The 23,732-nt window shown below is 43.0% G+C and overlaps 1 pseudogene; it reads right to left on the minus strand.

The window, feature by feature from the left end:
• Window positions 1-8,470: 8,470 nt before the first annotated feature.
• On the minus strand, window positions 8,471-13,122 carry LOC136543497 (protein FAR1-RELATED SEQUENCE 5-like; annotated as a pseudogene).
• Window positions 13,123-23,732: the final 10,610 nt, after the last annotated feature.

The raw sequence follows: 23,732 nt of genomic DNA on the forward strand, positions 1-23,732 counted from the left end.
TTGTCATAATATACATGGACTGTGTGGCTCCCTTGTTCATAAACCAAGTTGTATTTGCCATTTTTTCTTGTTTTAATCTATGCATTTCATGATCTTGAAAATGCCCATTTGCTATCTCACATAGTTCCAAAAATATTCTACGCTATGACATTGTTAATTAAGCCTTAATGTTGGCTATTTCTGCTCAATGTGCATCATTAGGTCTATTCTATTTAGGTTTTGAGATTCTTCTTGTTTAATTGGAACTGAATACCTTGGATTTGTTTATTTTTAGCTTCTGCTTGGTCGAGGCACAAGCTAGGCACCCAATCCATTTTTTTGCATCTAATTTGTGTATAAGCAGCTCTTGTCAGTGGAACTACAAAATATCTCAGGTTCTTGTTGTTTCCTTTCTTTTTATTTCTTCTCCAATAACCAATGCCATACTATTTCTTAACAGTGTTATCCTTTTAACTGATTGGTATCAGATTGTCGCACATACTATAACAGTTTACCTGTGATTGTTCAATCCCTGTCTATTTAGCATAAGTGGCAATCAAAACCAGTAGTGTCGATTTATCAGTAATTACATGAATATTACGAGGACTTTACTCACTGCAAGAAATTACATTAGATTTCAGTCTATGGTTTGTTGCCTGGCCATGCTCTCTGGATTCTTTTTATTTTGCAAGAACTGCAAAATAGTTTTATACCAAGAGGACAATGGCTATACGTTATCTAATTTACTTTACCAATCATGCTTTATGTATGCACTTTCAGTTCTTGCGAATGTGCTACATATTAGATCAGCACAATGTTTCCTAAATCTTCCAATATATGCTTTATGGAATAGGCATGCAGTAGGAAGGCTCACTCTGTTCTAAGCGTCTTGGCTCCCTACAATCTATTGTGTTGTTCAATCAGTGATCATCACGCTATTGCTAGTGTTTAGGAGTACCTATCATGCATGTATTCATTTATGCTCCAGCTTTCACTTGTGCTCTCATCCCATATGTAAATTAGAATCTTGCTGCTCCATAGTGCAGCGTTTCTACAGGAGCCAGGAGGTTTGGAATGGAGTGACGCGAGGGTGCTGATGTGTGTCTTATATTACAGTGAAAGTATTAAACTTCATGTATTGAACTGCTTTTCTGAAATTATTGAACTGCTACAGTGAATTATTGAACTTCTTTTTTGTGATTAGTGAATCCTAACATGTATTAAACTTCACTTCATGTCTATCTTTTTTATTTTACCTATATTTATGGCAAATGAGCTGAACCCTTCAACCAACATGGTCTCTTAGGTGTTGCTTGTGTTAGGCAATGGGTAGAGGACAACAAAGCCAACCTGCTGCTTCATCGTCTTCAACGGTTCCTAAGGTATGTGCACCCAATCCGTTAGCTCTGTTTTTGTATTCACCTGTTTTGTGCACTCAGTTTTTAGTTGCCGCTATTTTCTAACCCTATTCTTAGCCTCGAAGACAGCGGGCTTCCCCATCAAGGCTCGTGAAGCTCTACAATGTTTGACTCAATCTCAGAAGAAAAGAATACGGGCGATAGGTTTTGGTGGTCTCCTGAAGATTGCTTCTAAAACCCTTCTTGTAGGTTTTGCAGACTGGTTGATGGCTGAGTGCTATGATGCTGATTCATCGGAGCTGGTATTTCTTGGCAGGGGAAGGATTTTAGTCAATGCTGATTCAGTGTGTCGTGCTTTTGGTCTTCCAAACAATGGTGATGAAGTTAAGTATGAGCTTGATGTTGGTGCGATCAACTTCATCAATGGTGAGTATGGTATTGATGAAGGGACAACACCTACTGTTGAATCTATATTGGAAAGGTTGAAAGAGAATAAGATAAGCAATGATGATTTCCTAAGGTCCTAACTGATGATAGCAATTTCAACATTCCTATGTCCTCCAACTGGCTTAGCTATTAGCCCAAGGTGTTATCCAGCCATTGTGGATCTTTCTTGCGTCAAGAAGTTGAATTGGTGCCAGTTTGTTGTTGACCAGCTTAAAGACGCAGCAGCCAAAATGGGCAAAAGAAGATCTTTTAAGGGCTGTCTTCTTGTCCTTGTGGTAAGTTGCTTCGCGTCTTGTTCTATGCTGCAGTGTTTGGTGAGTGCTGCTGCTGCAGTAGCAGCAGCCATAGCGCCGCTGCAGCAAGCACTACCGATCTCAGTCATATATGTTTCTACTTCATTCTTTCTTCTTATGTTTTGATGCCCTCATTGATTTTTCATCTTTGCAGATTCTATATGTAGACTCGCTTTTGGTTGACAATGTACAAATCCCTTCCACCATGCCTATAGTTGCAGCATGGTCAAGGAAATTGTTGGATAAGGTCATCAAATTAGACACCATCCGTGATGGCTCATTTGGGAAGCTCAAGGTATGTATCAATAGGTCAATGTGGCTTCCCTTTTGTCGCTAAAGTATCCCCATGTCCATATTATAACTTTGCCTATACATGTTTATGTGTCCAGTTGAAAGGATCAAGCTATTCTACTCCACAACCTTCATTGTTCCACATGGATGATATAAGAAGATTTCTCTCCTCGAAGGTTCCCAGTGGCATTTTAGATCAAGTTTGTACATGGTCTCTTCTCTAATGATGTTCTCACGACTACTAATTTTTGTTAAATGTACTTGAATGTGTTTGTGTGAAAATTTGTGTTGGCAGACCCGTTGTACATCTTATATGCTAAGACTCAAATGTTAATGTGCATTGCCTTTCCTATTTACTAAGTTCAAAGTTTAGCCCATTGCTTGATTGTTTTTTAACAAAAAAAATAAATAAATTACAAAATTTTGATTCATCCTATACTTCATCCTTTTTTTTGTGTAGTTTCTTCCGCGCCTACTTTTGACTTGTGTAGTAGTATGTTGATTCGTCCTTTTTCCTAGAGTTCAGCTTAGCTTTTCATGAATCCCGTGATGACCTTGCCTTTTCATGAATCCCGTATTCTTAGTATCCCCATTTTAGCATCTTCGCATTTTCTTAGGCAATTTAAGTGTCATTCGTTAGGCAACAATGTCTTCCTAAATAGGCAATTTAGCCTATTCTTATCTTACTAGTAAAAAAGACCATCCCTTTTGTTGCTTATATGGTTGCTTAATTCTACTTGTTCCCCCCCATTCATGGGCCTGCACAACACAAGCTTGTATGAGTCTTGTGGAGGCCCATTCCACTTGTTCACTTTCACTCCTTTTTTGGGTTTTGTCCAAAATTTGTGTGCGTGGTTTCATTCCATTACTTACACCTATTTTTTCCTCTTCTTTTGTCCTTTGCAAAAAAAAAGTACACTCAACACTGATGTTAGCCAGTTCTGCTCTGGTTTCATAGAGCTTCTCATCACATTTTTGGAAAAAGTTTCTGAAGTTGAAGCTCCTACATCACAGCGTGTGGGCAGTTCCAAGCGTCCAAGGGCAAATCATTCTGAAGGTGAACCTTCCTCTGCACAGAGACACAACAGACCAAAGTGTTCCAAATTGGAACAAATTGTACCTTCCTATCCACAAAGGTAGACCAGGGCAATGAGTAGAAGAGGACATGTTGCTGAAGATGAATCTTTATGTGAAGAATCTAAAGAGGATTTGCTGAGTGATGAAAATGGAGATGGTGACACTTACCAATATGAAGAGGATGAAGATTCTGATTCAGATCATGAGACTGCATTTGATGATGATGGCAATGGAAATTTGTCCCCTATACTGGAGGAGGAAGACGAAGGCATTGAAAAGCAAGATGAGGATGATACTGCTTCTTTGGAAGAACCTAAGTTGGATGCAACTAGAGTTGACAAGCAATGTAATATGCAGCCACCTATAGATTCATCCACCCATGTTGAAGCTCAAGTTGATGACAGTGAAGATCTTGTCCCACTGAAGGTCCGTTTGGAAAGGTTGCAAGCTTTGAAAGTTAAAGATAAGAAGAAGGATACAACTTCTAGTGAACCTCAACAACTGGAGAATATTCCTCCAGAACCTACCATCAAGCCCAAATCCAATGCACAAAGAATGAAGGAAAAGCTTAGGCTCCCCCCAAGTGGTAACTTCACATCTTGACAATGGGATATGTTTCATCATCATACATGTTATTTCCTTTATTGCTTAGTTTGATAACGAACCCAACATAGGTGACTCACGTTGTACCAGAAGCTGTCCTTTAGATTTTACACCCGTAGATATCAACATCATGAAATTTGTAGATTCACAGGGTGGACCTAGCAACTCTGCAGGTGCTACTTCAACAACACCTAGTGAAGTTCAAACAACTTCCACAACAGCTGGTTCTCAATTTTCACTGTCAATTTCCACAACAGTTGGAAAATGATGCTCTTATTGAGTTTGAGAAGAAAATGGTGAAACCAGCAGTTGTGTTCCAGGCATCTGATCCTGTACCTCCTCCATCCACATCTAAGGAGCCTACTAGTGGCAATTCTTCAGTTACACCTGCCTATGAGCCTCACCCAAGAAGGATTCAGAAAAGGCCAGCTGCTCTTCGCTCGCCTTATATTGACTTTGCTACAAAGAGGACTTTCCATTGCAGCAAGGATGTTTGTGATTTATATGCTGCTGTGTGTGCACATGGAAATGCAAGGTCTACTATATCTAAAAAAGCTCAAGAGTGCGTATGCCCATAACCATGTCTTCCTTCATTATTTTAAAAATGTTGATCATCATGTTATCAATGATTTATGCTCACTTTCTTGCTTCTTTTATGTGTGCAGCGTGGTCATAATTAGTTTTTGGAGCATTTATGTGACTCTAGATCATCTTGCTCTGTCTGTTAAGCCTAGTGGGAAGCTAATGAGCCTAGTTGCTGAAATTGCAATCTACACAATTGACGACACCAGTAGAAAGACTGTCAAACGTGTTCTACCTTTACGAGTCTCGGTTAGTTCATATTTTTCATCCATTATTCTTCTACTATAAATCTGTACCGAAGCAATTCTTCTTTTAGTATCAAGTAATTTTTCATGTCCTTATTAGCAATTTTCTTAATTTGTTAAGGTAGTTTTGCTTCTTTTTTTGCACTTTCATCGAGGACATATTTAGAGGCCCATGTCCCTGCACTTGGGTAGCTCCCACTACTATAGCTAGGGCAAAATTTAGAGGCCCATGCCCCTACACTTGTTGCAGGCCTCCCACTGTTCAGTAGGAGCAGATCCACACCAAGCTATGACCATAGAACTACTACCACCACATGTAACCTTGGACTACAGTACTGCTCTGCTTGCTGAATGCAAATAGCCATTGCAAAGCCAAAACAGACGTGATAGATGAATGTAACCTCCTCACTTCTCATGATATTGCTCTCTAATTAATCTGTGACTACAGAACAACATCTACTGCCCTATAACACAAGGCTTGTTTGATCAAATATTAACATTAGGTAGCTCTGTAATCAGGCCATGGGCTATCTGAACAATTACCATTTTTGTTTCTTGACTGGTGTACAAGTTTAGTGCCACTGTTTTATCATCACGAGCAGCATTGACAGGAACCCACCAGTGCGGGCAGTTGACACATGGCCATTTTGCCTCTCTTTCGATGGGTTGATCATGTATCAATGTTTGGCACTATGACATTGCTGTAGCATGTAGTTCTCTCCTAGCTGCTGTATGTTCACATGACGCATTCTCAGTTTGTTGTCCATGGGGAAAAATTAATTAGCAGGGTGACATTTGATTCCCCTGCTTTGTTATCCTTCATCCTGGTCAGTGTTTGTGGAATTTGTAGCTCTAGACTCAAGCACTTGGGAATTCAGGCAACGATCCTGATAGCATTTGATTGGATTATTCTGCATTCTCATTAACAAAAATCAAGTATGTTCTTCTGATGTGTTAGGTCATGCATGATTAGTTCATATATATGGCCAGCTGCTGGCCTCAGTCAGTTGTAGTTTCTTCTATTATTCTTGTACTATAAATCTGTACAGAAGCGATTCTTCTTTTAGTATCAAGTAATTTTTCACATTTTTGTTAGCAATTTTCTTAATTTGTTAAGGCAGTTTTGCTGCTATTTTTTCACAGACTTTCATGCAAGAGGGCAACCTAACTATGACATAGGTCTCAAGTGTATTCTGGCTTCTAGATAACCATTTAGACCATCGTCAAATGGTAAGTTCATATCTTCACATGTATTTAGGTTTCATCATACACGATTTTTTCTTCCTCAGTGACATTCATTGATAATAACCAACCCAACATAGGTGAGGTTCCCTCTGCTTCAATCACTTGGAGATGGAAAATCTGCAACAAAAGTAGGACACTACTTTTTGCTTGTCCTGAACCTACGAAAAGAAAGGTTTGAGGTGTTAGACTCAATGAGAACTCTGGAAGATGAAGCTCTCTTCAAGTGCTGCAACACCTTGATAGGGGCAATCAAAGAACTTTGGACCAAACATGGTTATGAGGCAAAGAAGCCCATATGCAATTATGAACTTGTTGATATTGGTGTTCCAATCTAGTCCAACAAGTAAGTAGTTTTTCTGGTCTAACTAATGTTACCTTTCTGCATATAGTCAGATTTGTTATCTACACTGAGTTCTATATTGTTTGTTTTGTCTCTGCAGTCATGATTGTGGTTTCCATATGTTGATGCATGCTGAACATTGGGATGGACGTTCAATGCAATATTTCAAGGAGAGTGACATCCCTAATATACGCAAGCTTCTACTGCATAAGTGGCTAACTCACAAAGATAATGTTGTGCAGAATTGGAAAGGCAGGCTGCATTTATAAGAGGTAAAGCTTGTAAATAGTTTTGTAATGGTTTCCTGTAATTAATGCCTATGCTGCAATGTTTCCAAAAAAAATTGTAAAGCCTAATATTACCACTCTAGACAACTATACCTAACTATATCTAGTGCACCTGCTACTACTATAGCCACTACTAGCTACAGCTGGTCAGTACCATGCTGAGATCAGGCACTACTTATTATGTGTGTGAGGCAAGTTATTAGTCAGTCAATTTATTAGTAGTCCGATAAGCAATTTAATATCATTAGCCAGGTAAGTTATTAGTATTCTGGTAGCAATTAAACTTTCCCAACACCAAAAATGTGCCTACAACCTCTGTGAAACCAGAGCAGAACTGGCTAACAGCAGTGTTGAGCGTATTTTTTTTTGCAAAGGACAAAAGAAGAGGAAAAAACAGGTGTAAGTAATGGAATGAAACCACGCACATAAATTTTGGACAAAACCCAAAAAAAAGGAGTGAAAGTGAACAAGTGCAATGGACCTCCACAAGCTGGTGTTGTGCAGGCCCACGAATGGGGGGGAACAAGTAGAGTTAAGCAACCATATAAGCAATAAAAGGTATGGCCTTTTTGACTAGTAAGATAAGAATAGGCTAAATTGCCTATTTAGGAAGACATTGTTGCCTAAATGACACTTAAATTACCTAAGAAAATGCGAAGATGCTAAAATGGGGATGCTAAGAACACGGGATTCATGAAAAGGCAAGGCCATCACGGGATTCATGAAAAGCTAAGCTGAACTCAAGGAAAAAAGGATGAATCAGCATACTACTACACAAGTCAAAAGTAGGCGCGGAAGAAACTACACAGAAAAAAAAGGATGAAGTATAGGATGAATCAAAATTTTGTAATTTATTTATTTATTTTTTGTTTAAAAAACAATCAAGCAATGGGCTAAACTCTGAACTTAGTAAATAGGAAAGGCAATGCACATTAACATTTAAGTCTTAGCATATAAGATGTACAATGGGTCTGCCAACACAAATTTTCACACAAACACATTCAAGTACATTTTAGTAACACTATTTCTTAATTTAAACTGTTTCTTGATTTTGAACTTCTCTTTCGGGCTTGTCTAGACATCTCTGTGCATTGTGATCATATGATCTGCAAACGCTGCACCTATTCTTCCTCTTCGCTTGACCATCCATCCCCTTTTTGTGTGCCTTCTCCTTCCTGCGCCCTTTGGCTTTTGACTTTGGGGGTTCCCTACATTTGATGAGCTTGGACCAGCCACTACACCTACAGGGTGAAATGCAATATCAGCAACTAAGTAATCAAGTACAGGTGTACTAGGATAAAGTAAAGCAGAACACAGGTTCTAGTTTTTAAACCTGCAGTTCACAGTGAAGGTCCAGTTGGAGTAGAGGCACCTAGACCAGTGTTCTGTAGCACCAGTGTAGCACCAGGGTCTTGTGCACCTTCTGTAGCACCAGTGTTCTGCCTATTCGCCATCTTCATTTTCTTGATTTCTTCAAATTCAGATCGCATCTACTTGATGTGCTTCTCCAAAACAGCATAGTTTTCATCACTCGTACAACCCTTAACTGCTAGTGCTGCAAATGCGGTGGATGCGTTGGTGAATCTCAGAGTTTTCTAGCCGGTCAATGGCATCCCATGGGCTACAAGTTCCACCAGTGCCTGCACATTTTGGACCTAATTTGTATCACTAGTAATTGCTTGCTGCGTCCACCTTTTAAGGATGTAACTTTATGGTATCAATTTCACCCCATCCTGACCATAACCCTCATAATGTGGCAGCAAATGATTCCATCCCTATCAAACTTGCTGCACTCATAGCAGTAGCTTTCCTCCTCTTCTATTGTTGTAACAAGGTAGTTCCTTTTTCCATACCCATAAACAAAGTTGTTATTGGGCTCCACCCAATATTGGAACTGCCCTACATGCTTCACATCATATTCTACAGTTTTCTCAAACTCTTTGGAGAACTTGTAGAACATATTCTTTGTGTATACAGTGGAAGCATGCTTCTCAAGCGGATGCCTTGACCATCGTCTTCTCTCATTCTCATCAGTCCTGAAGTCTTGCCCATCCTGTGCTACCAAACACTTCTCTTGTATTTTCTGGTACTGTCTCACAAACTGTAGCACGAACAAGTTTGGGTTCACATACTTCTTGAGCAAAGCATTGAACCCCTCGCTCCTTTGAGTTGACTGGAGGAATGAGAAGAAGTTGTGCATGTAGTAGGATGGAATGAAGCTCCGCCTTATGTGGTACAGGTGCTGAAAATGCTCATTGCCCTCCAAATCATGTTTCTAGACCATAGCGGCCCACTTTGACTCAAAATCTTCAGGACTTATGGTGTGGTTCAAGCAATCCACAAACTCCTCATTTAGTTCTTCATTTTTAGCCAGGATCGGTCCAATTGTGCCTGAAAACTTGTCCATGATATGCCACCTGCAATTCCTGTTGGTCGTGTTTGGAAAAACGGTGCAAATGGCAGCTCTCATCGCAGCGGCCTGATCGGTGATTATGTTGAGGGGAGCCTTTCCGTCCATTGCCTCTAGAAATGTTACAAACAACCATTCATAGGTAGCTGCCTTCTTATTCCTTATAAAGGTACAACCTAGCTGAAAAGTTTGGCAGTGTCTGTTGATTCCTATGAATGGTGTACAAGGCATCTCATATATGTTGGTCATATAGGTTGTATCAAATGACACACAGTCGCTATATGCCTCTTTGTAAGCTCGTCTTGTAGCTGAATGAACCCAAAACAGGTTCTCAACCCTATGGTTGTCATTGAGCTTGATCTTGTAGAAGAAATCGGGGTCTTCTTCTTTCAAAGCTCTGAAGTAATCCAAAGTTTCCTGCATATCTTTGAATTTTTCCGTCTTGTGGATGGTGGAGCGAAAGTTCGAAACTTGTTTGCCCTCGTATGGCACTAGCTGTGCAGAGCCATAGAACTCGCTCATCAACTGCATGATTCTACCCGTGCTCAAGTTGCATCCATGTAGCAAAATGATGAAATCCTTTTTCGGCTTCGGTATCCCTCTGTGGGACCTTAGGAACTTCTTGAGCGAGGGCTTTACCACGAGATCGTGGTTGTGCTCGGCCAGAAAATAGATGACTTGCCACCTAGAGCCAATCATTTTGACCACCATCCTCGCCTTGCAGTTTGTATATAGCATTTTCTCCCTCTTCCTTTTCTTACATCCGTCAAGCTTCTTCCTCTTTTCCCCTTGATCATCCTCTTCCTCTTGTGCGCTATCCTCCTCTTCGACTTCATCATTGTCAGAGTAGCAAGTGATAGCATCAACAAGCTGAGCAGCAACTCTCCTTTTCTTGCCAAAGCCTTCCTTATTGCACACGAACTGGACCTTTTGCATTTCTCTTGTGATTGCAGACCGGCGTGATATGTTTGTTCTAATCGAGAAGCCAGTTCTCTTTGCATAAGAGTTGTAGTACTCTTTTGCTTTGTCCAAGGATGCAAAACACAGCCCATTGTGTGGCATTTGAGTAGACCACACCTCTTCCTCCTCTTCTACTACTTCATTTCTGGCACCATTCAATTCATTATCAGCAACTATAGGATTAGCAGTAGAACCTTCATTCCTGTCCTCAATCCTTGCCTATTCAAATGATAATCTGATCTCAGAAAACGGTAGGAATAACCTCTTCTGAAACTGTAGGAACCGCCTCTGCTAAACCAGCATGACCAACTTCAGAAAAACTAGGCAAAATCTGCTGGTTCACATGCTCATCATTAGGCTGAGGAATTTCAGGAATTGCAGGCACTTGTGTGCAGAACGTAGGGTTGCCGGTCACATAATCCAAACCAAATGCATCGAAGAAATCTTCATCCAAATCTGGTGGCAGCTTGTTAAGATCCATATTTGAGAACTGCATGCAAAACAGTAAGTTACATGAAATTAGGCAACTTAGTTAAACCCATTAGGCAATAATACTATACAAAATTAGGCAAAAAAGGCCAGCAACTTATGCAGTTTTGTTCAGTACATGCTATCAGTTACATAAAATTTCATGATAGCTGTGGCTATCAGTTTTCCACAGTTACAGTGGGACTGAAGACTGACTAACACTTACCTAAATGTTACAATCTGTAAAATGGACACATGAGAGTTTAGAAACTTAAGACTGTCCATGGTACAAAATGCATTTTATTCCATAGTTAGTTTTCAACTTAATGAATCTACTATTCTTGTGTTTCCCTCTTTTTGCAGAAAGTTGAAATTTGAGGCTTGTTTGTCCTCAACTCAGTTGATTTAAACATTTTTTCCTCAGTTCTCACTGCCATCTATGTGCTTATCATGTACTTCTATTTAATTCCAGGTGTGAGGCCATCAAGCATCAAAATGAACATGTGCAGCAGCTAACACAAGAAAGTTTAATGCATAGGAGTAACCATGTGCAGCAGCTAATACAAGAAAGTTTAATGCATAGGAGTAACCATGTGCAGCAGCTAACACAAGAAGGTTTAATGCATCAAGATGTACATGAGTACATCTATAGGAGTGGTGCATACAACATATATCCATGTTAACTTGTAAGAACACCATCTAGTAGTAAGATGTGCAGTAAGAACATTAGTCATTTACATATCCAAGTTAGGATCAGATCTGCTAATGCAGTAGGAACTGCATTACTATTTGTGATGCAAGAGAACTAGATTGTTTATGCAAAACAACTGAATTGCTTATGTAAAAGTAGTGAATTGCTTATCAGTTAGGATCAGATCTGCTTATGCAGTAGGAACAACAGTACTATCTGATATCAGAACTGAATTGCTTCTAGTAACAGATTTAGTTGGTTCTATTGTGTAATTCTAGTGTCTGAGAAGAAGCTGATTATCTGCGGCTGATAGTATCAAGTTCTTGCATATTTGTACGTACCTGCTGTTTTGATGTATTGTCCTGCCTTGTTTGGATGAATCTGTTGGCCGCCCGATGGTGGCGGCGGCGTCCTGGACGCCTTTGTTTTGCGTGTTGAAAGGGAAAAGCAAAACAGGGCGAGGGGAAGATGGTTCCAGGCGGGGCATGGGCCTGGCCTCTGGTGGGCCTTGTCCAAGAAGTGCGATTGGTGCGCACCTGCCGTAGCGCTTCGCGAGCGCGTGCACGGCCGCTGCTTCCCCATGACCAGGACGGAAACGGAAAAGTGTATACTATACTATTGGATTTCCTAATGTGGAGTGTGTGTGCAGCCTGCTTAATGCATGCACGGCCGTGCATTAGTCGTTTCCTTGTATATGCATCTTTCATATTTTTATTCATCAGTGTTCCAAAATATCAGAAAAATAACGAATACATTTTTGGAAAAAGTGATACACTAAGTTACTACCTACCTCTTCTAAAAAAATAGGCCGGTGTCCTATCCTAGATTCCATTTTATCTAGGAGGCCTCCTCGGTCGCTCACATGTTCATGTCTCGGGACATGGGCGTTTCCCGCCCATGTGCACGCTATATTCTTTTAGTACTGCCGACCGTAGGCCAGTTGCACGGTCAGCCGCTACGCACGTGCTCTCTCTTCTCTCATCTTTCTCCCACGGTCCTGTTCATCTCCTTCCTCTACACAGTCCCACTGCCTAGCCGCCGTGGTCTCACCGCCCTGCCGCCCACAACCCCGCCGAGGATGAGCTAGGGTTTCGCCAGAGCTCCAAAGCCGTGGGGCGAAACCCTACCTCGCCCGCGGCGCCACCTTCTCCCCCCCACACCGCCCCATCGCCGCCGCCATGGCCATGGCGCCCCCGCCCTGACATGGCCCGGCCGCCTCCACCGCCGTCAGAGTCCCTAAACCACCTGCTGGCCTCCCCACCGCCTGGCCGGCCTTCCTCTAAGGCCGCCAGAGTTTGGGAAGAGGGGGGTGGTGCGGGCACGGAGGAGATGAGGTAGAGGAGGAGGCGGAGGAGGAGGAGGCCTACCTCGTCGGATCTGCCATTGCTGCCGCCGGATCCATGGCGCGGTGGGACGCGGGCGTGGCCGCCTGGGAGGAGGTCTCCAGAGGGAGGCTGGATCCTTGGCGCGGTGGGGCACGGGCACGGCCGGTAGGGAGGAGGTCACCGGAGAGAGAGATGGAGATTGGGGAGGTGCGTGTACGCTCACCCTAAAATACAGACGGTCGGGTTAGTCATTACCATTCTTTTATCTTTTACAGATTAAAAACTTTTTAAAAACATGTTTTCTTCTGTGCACGGAGTTGATCCGATGGAAAGCAAATTATTTTTAACGATTGATTGATAGGAAGCAGATTTGTCTCTTTACAAAGCCAATATATGATATCTGAACCAACCCGATGCTTTTTTTTTAGAATTACATAGTAATACCGGGGTCCACATAGCATCAATCCAGTTAAATCCACAGTAGGTTCAGTCCACTTGGACTTTGCATAATCCTGGTCCATTGTCAGGTCTGTGACAACTTGTCGAACCGTTGACAAAGCATGACAATTTTTTTACGCCAATGCTCTGCTGCGAGCGTCCTTCCCACGTCCGTCGGTTGGACACTAGGCCTGTGGACCGGCCCACAGGCTTGCTCTCCCTCGGCATGGCATATACGGTTTCTCAAAAAAAAAAAAAATAGACAATGACATTTTCCCCATCTCGCATCAGCTCCACCGTACCGCCCGCCCTTCGCTCCCATCTCCGCCGCTGGGGCTTCTCGCCGTGGCAGCAAACCCACCGACTGACTGGCTTTGCTTCCCGATCACCGCTCCCCAATGGAGACGGGGACCGCAGCCGCCCGACCGCCACGGCCACCTCCACCACGGGGGCCGGACGCCTAGTCGGTGGCCAGGAAGACCTCTACGTCCGCCTGCCTAGCTCGCCGCGGCCGGGTGTGGAGCTCACCGTCGTGCAACTCACGGTAGCTCAGGCGGAGCCCGCCGCCCACCTACCAGTTCGCTGTGGCTAGGCAGAACTTGCCCGCGCGTAACTCGCGACGACGGGGATGGAACTCCACAGACTGCCGAGGCTCCATTCTCCCAAGCAGCAAGAAGATGTTGCGCTGAAACCGCATGTTGCAAGCACCTATTTCAAGTGTTTCAAATATTTTTCATAAGTATGTTGCAAGTGGTTTATATCGATGTTGCAAAAGTAGATCAGGATGTTGCACATGTTGCAATGGTGTATTCAAGAGTATGTCCCAAATGTTTTGTATGTTTCAGACATACATTGCAAGTGTTTCATCTTATGTTGAAAAAATAGTTCTGGATGTTGCATATACATGCATGTTGCAAGCGTATATTTCATGTGTTTCAGGTGTTTAACACGCAAATGTTTTATCTGAATGTTGCATATGTTTTGCAATAGCTACACACGTGTTTTTCGGGTGTTTTAGACGTATGTTGCAAGTGTTTCAACTGTTCTGGACGTATGTTGCAGATTGTTTCATCTACATGTTGCAAAAGTTAAATCTGGTGTTGCACATGTTGTAGTGGGACCCAGCTGCCGCAGCTGCACGTGAGAGCAGAGGGGGCGCGAGCGGCAGGCGCCGAAAACGGAGCAGGCATAGATCGAGACGCGGCCCAGCATGGGTCCACACAGGCGTAGGAAATGGAGCATGTGGGCCCCACGTGAAGCAGGCGGAGGCGTGCAGGCGAAGCGCAGCCGCATGCGTACGTGAAGGCACGTGCAGGCGCGGAGCGCTAGCCTTTTTATCAACCAAAAGAGCATGACATCTTGTAATCAAATCATCAGCGCAGCGGTGCATTGACAGCACTCCTGTCGATGTCATCAACAGGCAACAACCATCGGGGAAAAATAAAACCATGTGTGAACTGTGACGTGAACGTAGCCTGAATTGATTGTTGAAGCAAAAACGAAGTTGTATGGGATATATCCCTAGACGCAGTCTTTTTGTATGCCTTAACTCTTCACGTATAAATTGTAGAATGTATGATATACTATATAATCTACTACCACCTAAAAAATACAAAGAGGTTTTGTCCACACGATTTTGGTGTGCGCGCCCCCAGAACTCCGACACTCCGAGTATCCGTGTCGAGTCTGATACGATACGAATATGAGAATCTCCAGGCTCCGTTTAATTGGGTCATAGCCCAACCGCAAATAGGTACATGCCTCACAGGCCGAAGCCCACACGCACAGGCGGAGGCAGTCAAACACGGAAGCTGTCCATTTCCTTGCACTCAGCATCTCGTTAATGCTTCATTACCTCATGTTGCCGGCTTTTCTAACGCTGGGCATGGCCATGGTCGAGGCTCAGGCTATGGTGACAACAACATACCGATGCCTAGAAATTAAACGTGCTTAATGCTTTACAAAATTACAAGTGGTGTACAGTACAGATGTCTATTCGTCAATGCTCAAGCCATGTGATAACTCAATTATTGCTCACTAATTGGTCTTTTATAAGTTTTCAAATTGATCAATTTTATTTTATTTATTTTAGTTTGGTCACTTTGACTGAATCAAAAGAATATAAATCAGAAAAGTAAAATAAAAAACAAAACAGATGCTGGGTCAGACACTCCGAAAAAGAGAAGGATGTGGGAAGAAAAGAGAACCGAATGGATTTATAAATAGTTTAGGTTCCAATACAAAATCGTTTATACCTTTTTATTATTTTCTAAAAATGATCGATTCAGCTTAAACTTGTAAAATGAATAATTATAAATAGTAGGATTTATATTTTGTGTGGAGTTAGATTCTTACATTTTTTAATATGTTTATCTAAGCTGCAAGCCACATGGAGCCACACGTGCTGGAAAAAATTCGTCGACCCGATACAACGGAGGGCAATTTGTGATCACGTGCAACACACGGGCATATATCTAGTATAATATGAAGTTGCCCACACATCTGCGCAACAGAGAACAGGGGATAAACCTGTACGGGTTTATGGTTTCGTGGACTAAACCTGAACCTGAACCTGGGCAGGTTGGCTCGCGTTCTCCACTGGATGCAGTCTTATCTTAAAAACAGCAGGAAATTTCTGGCCTTCCACCTCCAGTGTCGTGTTTAGCTGAGGATCCTTCATACAGTATGATGGAAGGAAGCAATTTGTTTAGATAATGGATGGAAGGAAGCAATTACAGTATGCAATAATCTGCCTTACCATTAGGCGACTGATCTGCCCTTGTATTGCCACTGCCCACTGCACAAATTAAACCTGAGTTGAATCTCCCTTGTTCCGACCCTGATTGAGTCATGACCAGCCAAGAGCTTGGAAAAAAGGAAAAGAGGGTGGGTTTGGAAAAAAGGAAAAGGGCCGGGGTTGCTTGGCCAGGATCGGAGCAGGTGCCACGGTTCCTTTGTTTCCGTTGGAAAAATTTTTTCTTTTTTATTTTGAAGCCGTTTCCGTTGGATTTTGGTTTGCAGAAGAAGAAGAGATCTGATGTGGTGTCCTTTTGTTTTGGTATAGGGTTTTTTTTTTTTGAGTGGATTTTGTTTTGGTATAGGTTGCTGACGGGAGGAAGCCCTTGCCGCTGGTCCGGCAGGCCCATTCACTATGGGAAACCGGCGATTTGTCGAGTGCCGGAGTCTTTGCCGAGTGTATTTTATCGGGCACTCGGCAAAGACCGTGTTTGCCGAGTGCCAAATAAAATACACTCGGCAAACAAAAACACACGGCAAAATACGTCTTTGCCGAGTGTTTTTTTTCTGGCACTCGGCAAAGATGTATGTTGCCGAGTGCTATTTTTTGGCACACGGTAAAATACGTCTTTGCCGAGTGTTTTTTTCTGGCACTCGGCAAAGATGTATTTTGCCGAGTGCCTTTGTTTTGGCACTCGGCAAACAGGCTTTTTGCCGTGTGCATTTTTTTTTTGCCCTCGGCAAATTAGTTTTTCGAAGCAATTTTTGAGGCCCTAAATGAATTCAAATGAAAAACTTTTCAACTACAAAGTTGTATAACTTCTCAAGATCTACAAAGTTTATTTTGGTCATTTCTTCATTTGACAAAGCGACAATAACATTGTTCATAAAATCTACATCTCTCATTACTTTCATGAAAGTAGAAGACAGATATATAAGATTTGTGAACAATGTTACTACCACTATGTCAGATGAACAAATCACCAAAATAAACTTTGTAGATCTTGATAAGTTATGAAATTTTGTAGTTGGCAACATTTTGATTTGAAATCATCTTGTCATGCAAAAACGACGTTTGAATTTGAAAATTTTAAAATTTGAATTTTTCAAACGACCTCGGATGGAAAAACTTCCTAAATGAAAATTGTAGATCTCCAAAAGTTATGAAACTATGTAGTTGACAACTTTTTGATTTGAAATCATCTTATCATGCAAAACTACGTTTGAATCTCTCAAATTTAAAATTCAAATTTTTCAAACGACCTCGGATGGAAAAACTTACTAAATAAAAATTGTAGATCTCAAAAAGTTATGAAACTTTGTAGTTGACCACTTTTTTATTTAAATTCATTTAGGGCCTCAAACAAGCAATTTACTCTAAGTTTGCCGAGTGCCATTTTTCTAGCACTCGGCAAAGCCGTATTTTGCCGAGTGCCGATGTTTTGGCACTCGGCAAAGAGGCATTTTGCCATGTGCATTTTTTTGGCCCTCGGCAAATCAGTTTTTCGAATTAATTTTTGAGGCCCTAAATGAATTCAAATGAAAAACTTTTCAACTACAAAGTTGTATAACTTCTTAAGATCTACAAAGTTTATTTTGGTCATTTCTTCATTTGACAAAGCGACAATAACGTTGTCCATAAAATATGTCTCATATTAGTTTCATGAAAGTAGAAGAGAGATATAATATGTCGGATGAACAAATGACCAAAATAAACTTTGTAGATCTTGAGAAGTTATGAAATTTTGTAGTTGGCAACATTTTGATTTGAAATCATTTTGTCATGCAAAAACGACATTTGAATTTGAAAATTTTAAAATTTGAATTTTTCAAAAGACCTCGGATGGAAAAACTTCCTAAATAAAAATTGTAGATCTCCAAAAGTTATGAAACATTGTAGTTGGCAACTTTTTGATTTGAAAACATCTTGTCATGCAAAACTGTGTTTGAATTTCCAAATTTTAAAATTCAAATTTTGTAAACGACCTCGAATGGAAAAACTTCCTAAACTAAAAGTGTAGATCTCGAAAAGTTATAAAACTTTGTAGTTCACAACTTTTTTATTTGAATTCGTTTAGGGCCTCAAACAAACAATTTACACTCGGTTTAGTATAATATATTAGGAACTAAAACGGAATCCAGACACAAGTGATAGTGTGGTGTAGTGGTAGAGGAGGTTTGTGCGCAGCGGGAGGTCTCGGGTTCGAATCCGGTCGGCCACGTAGCCGTGAAATTGACGCGAAAAAAGCCGGAGATGGATGGGCGCTGACCGGTGGGGGCCTCCACCAATTAAAACAAATTTTCCATTTTTTTTGGGTAAAAATTCCCATTTTTCGGGTTTTTTTCGGTTCCAACTTTGCCGAGTGTCGATTTTTGGCACTCGGCAAAGAAATTTTTGCCGATAAAATCTTTGCCGAGAGACCTTTGCCGAGTGCTTGGCTGGCTTTCGCCTAGTGCGCCGTCGTTTGGTCCATGTGTGTGATTCTGTTGGATAGAAATAGTGCCGCATTGCTTACCAACATGTGTGTTGCTTCTATGTATCCTATATAATCAACCTATATGGTTCAATGCAACATACACATAATATAATATATTCTTATGTCTACAACTATTTGGTCGCTTTGTTCTAGATCTATCTATAAATAAAAAGGGTAAAAATAAAATGTGTTGACTCTAGCAGTAAAAAAAACGTGTTGACTTAGCTTGCCCTCTAGAGGATCAATCGAGCTAGGTATCCGTGTTCAACTCCTTTCATAGCACAGTTTCCTGCTCCTGACCTCCTTTCATGTGCAACGGTGCATGGCTCAGGGACGGCTAGACCCTATGTCTAGCTACTGCAAGCTTTGCCGGTGAATTATTGCTGAGAGAAGACTCCTGCTGATGTATCCCTTTGCTGTCCATATTTGAGTCCTTGATCGGATCCTAATGGCCTTTGCTGTCCATATTTAAGTGTGTAGCTTAAGGGTTCTCTTGCCTTTCGGAAGAATCTTCATCACGGCTGCCACTTTCATTATCAGCATTTCACAGGAACTGACCATTGGACCTGCAACTAGGGATTCAGATTGCATGCAGAAAGCTCGCTCAGGTTGACCAACGCGCTCGACTGTGACATGCACGAGAGCGACCGAAGCAGATTACATCATGAAAGGATGAAAACCAACCTTACTCGGTTCATCTCGAACTCCTCACTGACAGATAGCTCCACGGACAGATGAATGGGCACAAACAAACCTTACTCGGTTCAGCAAAATGTCCTCATAAAATCTCCTCATTGACAGAGGGCTCCTCCTCAAGAACAGAGAGCAGAGAGGACAGAGGAATGGAATGACATAACAGAGAACAAACGAAGCTTCTCATGACCCTGGTAATCTACACACCAGTAGCAGCTTTAAATTCCTCCCTGCTCTTCCCATCCAACGACAACAGCTCCTCCTCATCCTCGCCACAGCAGCAGCTCCTCTTCCTCCTCCTGTAGATGATCAGCCGCTCAGCTGATCAGCCCACCTTCGTCAATTATCAGCACGATGGACCGTGCCCCCGCCGTCGTCGCCGATCCTCCTCCCACCGTTGTCACCGATCAGCTGCTCGTCGATTGTGCTGCTGCTGCTGCTCCAACCGTCATCGACGATCAGCTGCCCCTGTTCTGTTCCCGTGCCCCCGCCGTCGTCGCCGATCTTGCAGCTCTCTTCGGGCTTCTTGGCTACGACGCAGCTGTCGTCATCAGCCTCGTCATGGACGTGGGCGCGCCGCAGGCCGTTCTGCTGCTGACGGTGACCGTTGTGCTGCTCCCGGTTGCGCTCATGGCGGCTCTGAAGAATCACCTCTCCCTCTCATCTATCTGCGCCAAGCTAGTGGCCATCATCCTCACACCGATCTGCTAGTCGTCGCCATTCGATGCAGTTTGGGCGCTAGGGGTGCCTGGCCGCTGTTCCCTTTGCCGCCGCCATCTGGATGCAGTACTCTGAAGAAGAAGATTCGCTGGTGTAAGGTGTAAGGAGAGTGTAGTCTTGGGGAGCAGCTGAAGAGAAGAAGATTCGATGGTGTAAATTCAATCAGGAGACACATGCTGGAGTTCCCTGTCGAAGAACATGCAAAACTCTTAAAAGCCGATCGTTGGAGTTTCCCTTTCGAAGAACACCAATCATGGATTCTATAAATACGACAAGACCCATTCGCCAAAAAAGCATGGATTCTATCTAAAAAAACAACACAAACAGTTTCTCTATGATTGTTTGGAAATAAAAGCAGGATCTGACCCCTTGGCCTCCTCATTAAACTAAAATAAAAAAAAAGGTTACAATATAATGATCTTAGTAACACCTAGACGGCTAGACTTTTTTTTTGCGATTACACAGAGCAATTTAGACACTCACAACGTATGTACACTCACCCATGCACGCAAACCCTACTCCTATGAGCATCTTCGAAGACTGGGCTGACAAATCCTCAAGTTTAACGAAGTCACCATAGGCGCTTCGCTGTCGACAGGAATGTCGTATATCACTGAAAGCACAATGCCTAATCCTGCAGCTCTCTTCGGGCTTCTTGGTACGACGCAGGTGTCGTCATCGGCCTCGTCACGGAGCTGGGCGCGCCGCATGCCATTCTGCTGCTGAGAGTGACTGTCGTTCTGCTCCTGGTCGCGCTCATGGTGGCTCTGAAGAATCACCTCTCCCTCTCATCTCTATGCGCCAAGCTGGCGGCCATCATCCTCACACACATCTACTGGTCGTCGCCATCTTGACACGGTTCGGGCGCTGGGGTACCTGGCCGCTGTCCCCTCCGCCGTCGTAACATGCATCATGGACGCCATCTAGATGGAGTACTCGGAAGAAAATTCGATGGTGTAAATTCAATCATGAGACACATGCTGGAGTTCCCCTGTCGAAGAACTTGCAAAACTCATCATGATTGAATTTAAAAGCTGATCATTGGAGTTTCCCTGTCGAAGAACATAAGCATGGATTCTACAAATATGGGCAAGACCCGCTCGTTAAAAAAAAGCATAGATTACAAACAGTTTCTCTTGGGTTGTTTGGAAATAAAAGCAGGATCGACCGCCTCCTCTCTTTCTCAACAGTTTTTTGAGAGCCTATCTGAGCACATATTAAACTAAAATAAAAAAGTTTATAACATAATGATCTTAGTAACCCCTAGACAGCTAAACTTTTTTTGCGATTACACAGAACAACTTAGGCACTCACAATGTGCGCACACTCACCCTCTATATATATATATATATATGAATGCACGTACGCAAACCTTACCTCTATGAGCATCTTTGAAAATTGGGCTAGCAAATTCTCGAGATTAACGAAGTCACCACATGCGCCTCGCTGTCGACGGGAACGTCGTCTACCACTGAAAATACAACGCCTAATCCTGCAGCTCTCTTCGGGCTTCTTGGTACGACGCAGCTGTCGTCATTGGCCTCATCATAGAGCTGGGCGCGCCGCAGGCCTGCTGACGGTGACCATCGTTCTGCTCCCGGTCGCGCTCAAGGTGGCTCTGAAGAATCACCTCTCCCTCTCCCTCTCATCTCTATGCACCAAGCTGGCGGCCATCATCCTCACACCGATCTGCTGGTCGTCGCCATCTCGACACGGTTCGGGTGCTGGGGGTACCTGACCGTTGTCCCCTCCGCCGTCGTAACGTGCATCATGGCCGCCATCTAGTTGGAGTACTCTGAGGAAGAAGATTCGATGGTGTAAATTCAATCATGAGACACATGCTGGAGTTCCCCTGTCGAAGAACATGCAAAACTCTCTCATGATTGAATTTAAAAGTCAATCATTGAAGTTTCCCTGTCGAAGAACATCAAGCTTGGATTCTATAAATACGGGTAAGACCCAATCGCAAAAAAAAAAAAAAAAACATGGATTACAAACAATTTCTCTTGGGTTGTTTGGAAATAAAAGCAGGATTGACCCCTTGGTCTCCTCTCTTTTCTCAACAGTTTTTTGAGAGCTTGTCTAAGCACATATTAAACTAAAATAAAAAAAGGTTACAACTTAATGATCTTTGTAACCCCTGGACGGCTAGATTTTTTTTGGTGATTACACAGAACAACTTAGACACTCACAACGCTCGCACACTCACTCCTATATATGAACGCACGCACGCGAACCCTACCCCTATGAGCATCTTCGAAGACTCGGCTGGCAAATCCTCGAGATTGACGAAGTCACCACAGGCGCCTCGCTGTCGACGGGAACATCATCTACCACTGAAAGCACAACACCTAACATGCACAAGCGGGACCTACATTATCCTTACAAGATGATTGTTTCTCTACAGTGAATACCACTTCTCTGGCCCTCATGTGCCTTGTGCCGCTTCTGGCCATGACTACTAGGCAGTGGGCTATTCTGGCACAACATGAAAAGTCACCTACTAGTTGTATGTTATGATAATAAAGAGCTCACCGTGACATAGAATCTCAGGTCATGCAAGAAGCTCACCATTTCATTGTCACGCCGTTCATCTTGTCATGATTTTAAAACGCGACATGGCCCTCATGTTCCGGCCGTGTATATTTCATGCCGAGATGCTAGAGTAGGTCGTTATCCATGCATTCAGTTCCTCAAATTGAGTGGACAGCTTTGGAAATGGGGATAAGGAGCGGTTCTTAGGCCAGTCTCGGTGGGAGTTTCACGTGAGTTTTATTTGCATTAAATAGGTTGCCACGTAGGCCTTTTCACTAGTAGAGAACAGACCTTTGATCCTCGGCCAAAATAGGCTGTAGTCCCAGAATTTTTTGCCCCCGGGACTAGAAATACCTTTAGTCCCGGTTCGTGGCTCCAACCGGGACTCAAGGTCCCTGCCCAACGGCTACTGCGCCAGACAGAGGTGGTAGGGACCTTTAGTCCTGGTTGGAGCCACCAACCGGGACTAAAGGTATACTTTTACTCCCGGTTGGTGGCTCCAACCGGGAGTAAAGGTCTACTCTCGGGCCGTGGCTACGCCCGGGGTTGGAAAGTTACCTTTAGTCCCGGTTGGAGCCATCAACCGGGACTAAAGGTCCCCCCTTCATATCCCGGCCGTCTCCTTCCTCCCCGAGCCCGAGCTCAACATATTTTGAAGCTCACTGCAGTAGTGTTCTTGCTTCCTCCATCCCTCCATTGTTCCTCCATCCATTCTTCGATTCCTCCGTCAATTTCTTCGATTTCTCCGTCGATTCTTCAGTTGTAAAGGTTACCAATCTCATACTCTCATTTTCACCATTGTCTTATCTCATTTTGTTCACTATATATATATATGGTTCTTTATTGTGGTTTTTTTCATTTGTAAGCAATTTGAGCTCAAAATCACTTCAAGCTTGCATATTTACATGAAAGAAGGTTAAAGTAGCTAGTTGAACTTGCGGACCGTGTTCATCTCGGCGACCATGTTCTCTGCCGAGCGGTAACGGACGTCAAGGAGGAGCTTTGATTCTACGAGGGAGAGCGGCAACGGTCGTGGAAGACCGTGTTCCCTTCCTCGTAGAATCGGAGCTCTTCCTTGACCAAGTACGGTGCCGTCCGGTGGAGAAATGCTCGTCGAGATGATCACGTAAGCAAGTTCAACTAGTACGGATGGTTATTTATTCACATGTCCCGATATCGTCGCAGTAGTATGTCAATCATCGTACTTTTTATTTTAACTTTTTATGAAATGAAAAACTTAGAAAATTATAGAAAATCCGTACTAGTTGAACTTGCGGACCGTGTTCAGCTCGGCGAGCATGTTCTCTGTCGAGCAGTAACGGACATCAAGGAGGAGCTTTGATTCTACGAGGGAGAGCGACAATGGTCGTGGGAGACCGTGTTCCCTTCCTCGTAGAATCGGAGCTCTTCCTTGACCAAGTACGGTGTCGTCCGGTGGAGAAATGCTCGCCGAGATGATCACGTAAGCAAGTTCAACTAGTACGGATGGTTATTTATTCACATGTCCCAATATCGTCGTAGTAGTCTGTCAA

The sequence above is a fragment of the Miscanthus floridulus genome, chromosome 3, assembly GCF_019320115.1.
Source record: "Miscanthus floridulus cultivar M001 chromosome 3, ASM1932011v1, whole genome shotgun sequence".
Lineage (NCBI taxonomy): Eukaryota > Viridiplantae > Streptophyta > Magnoliopsida > Poales > Poaceae > Miscanthus > Miscanthus floridulus.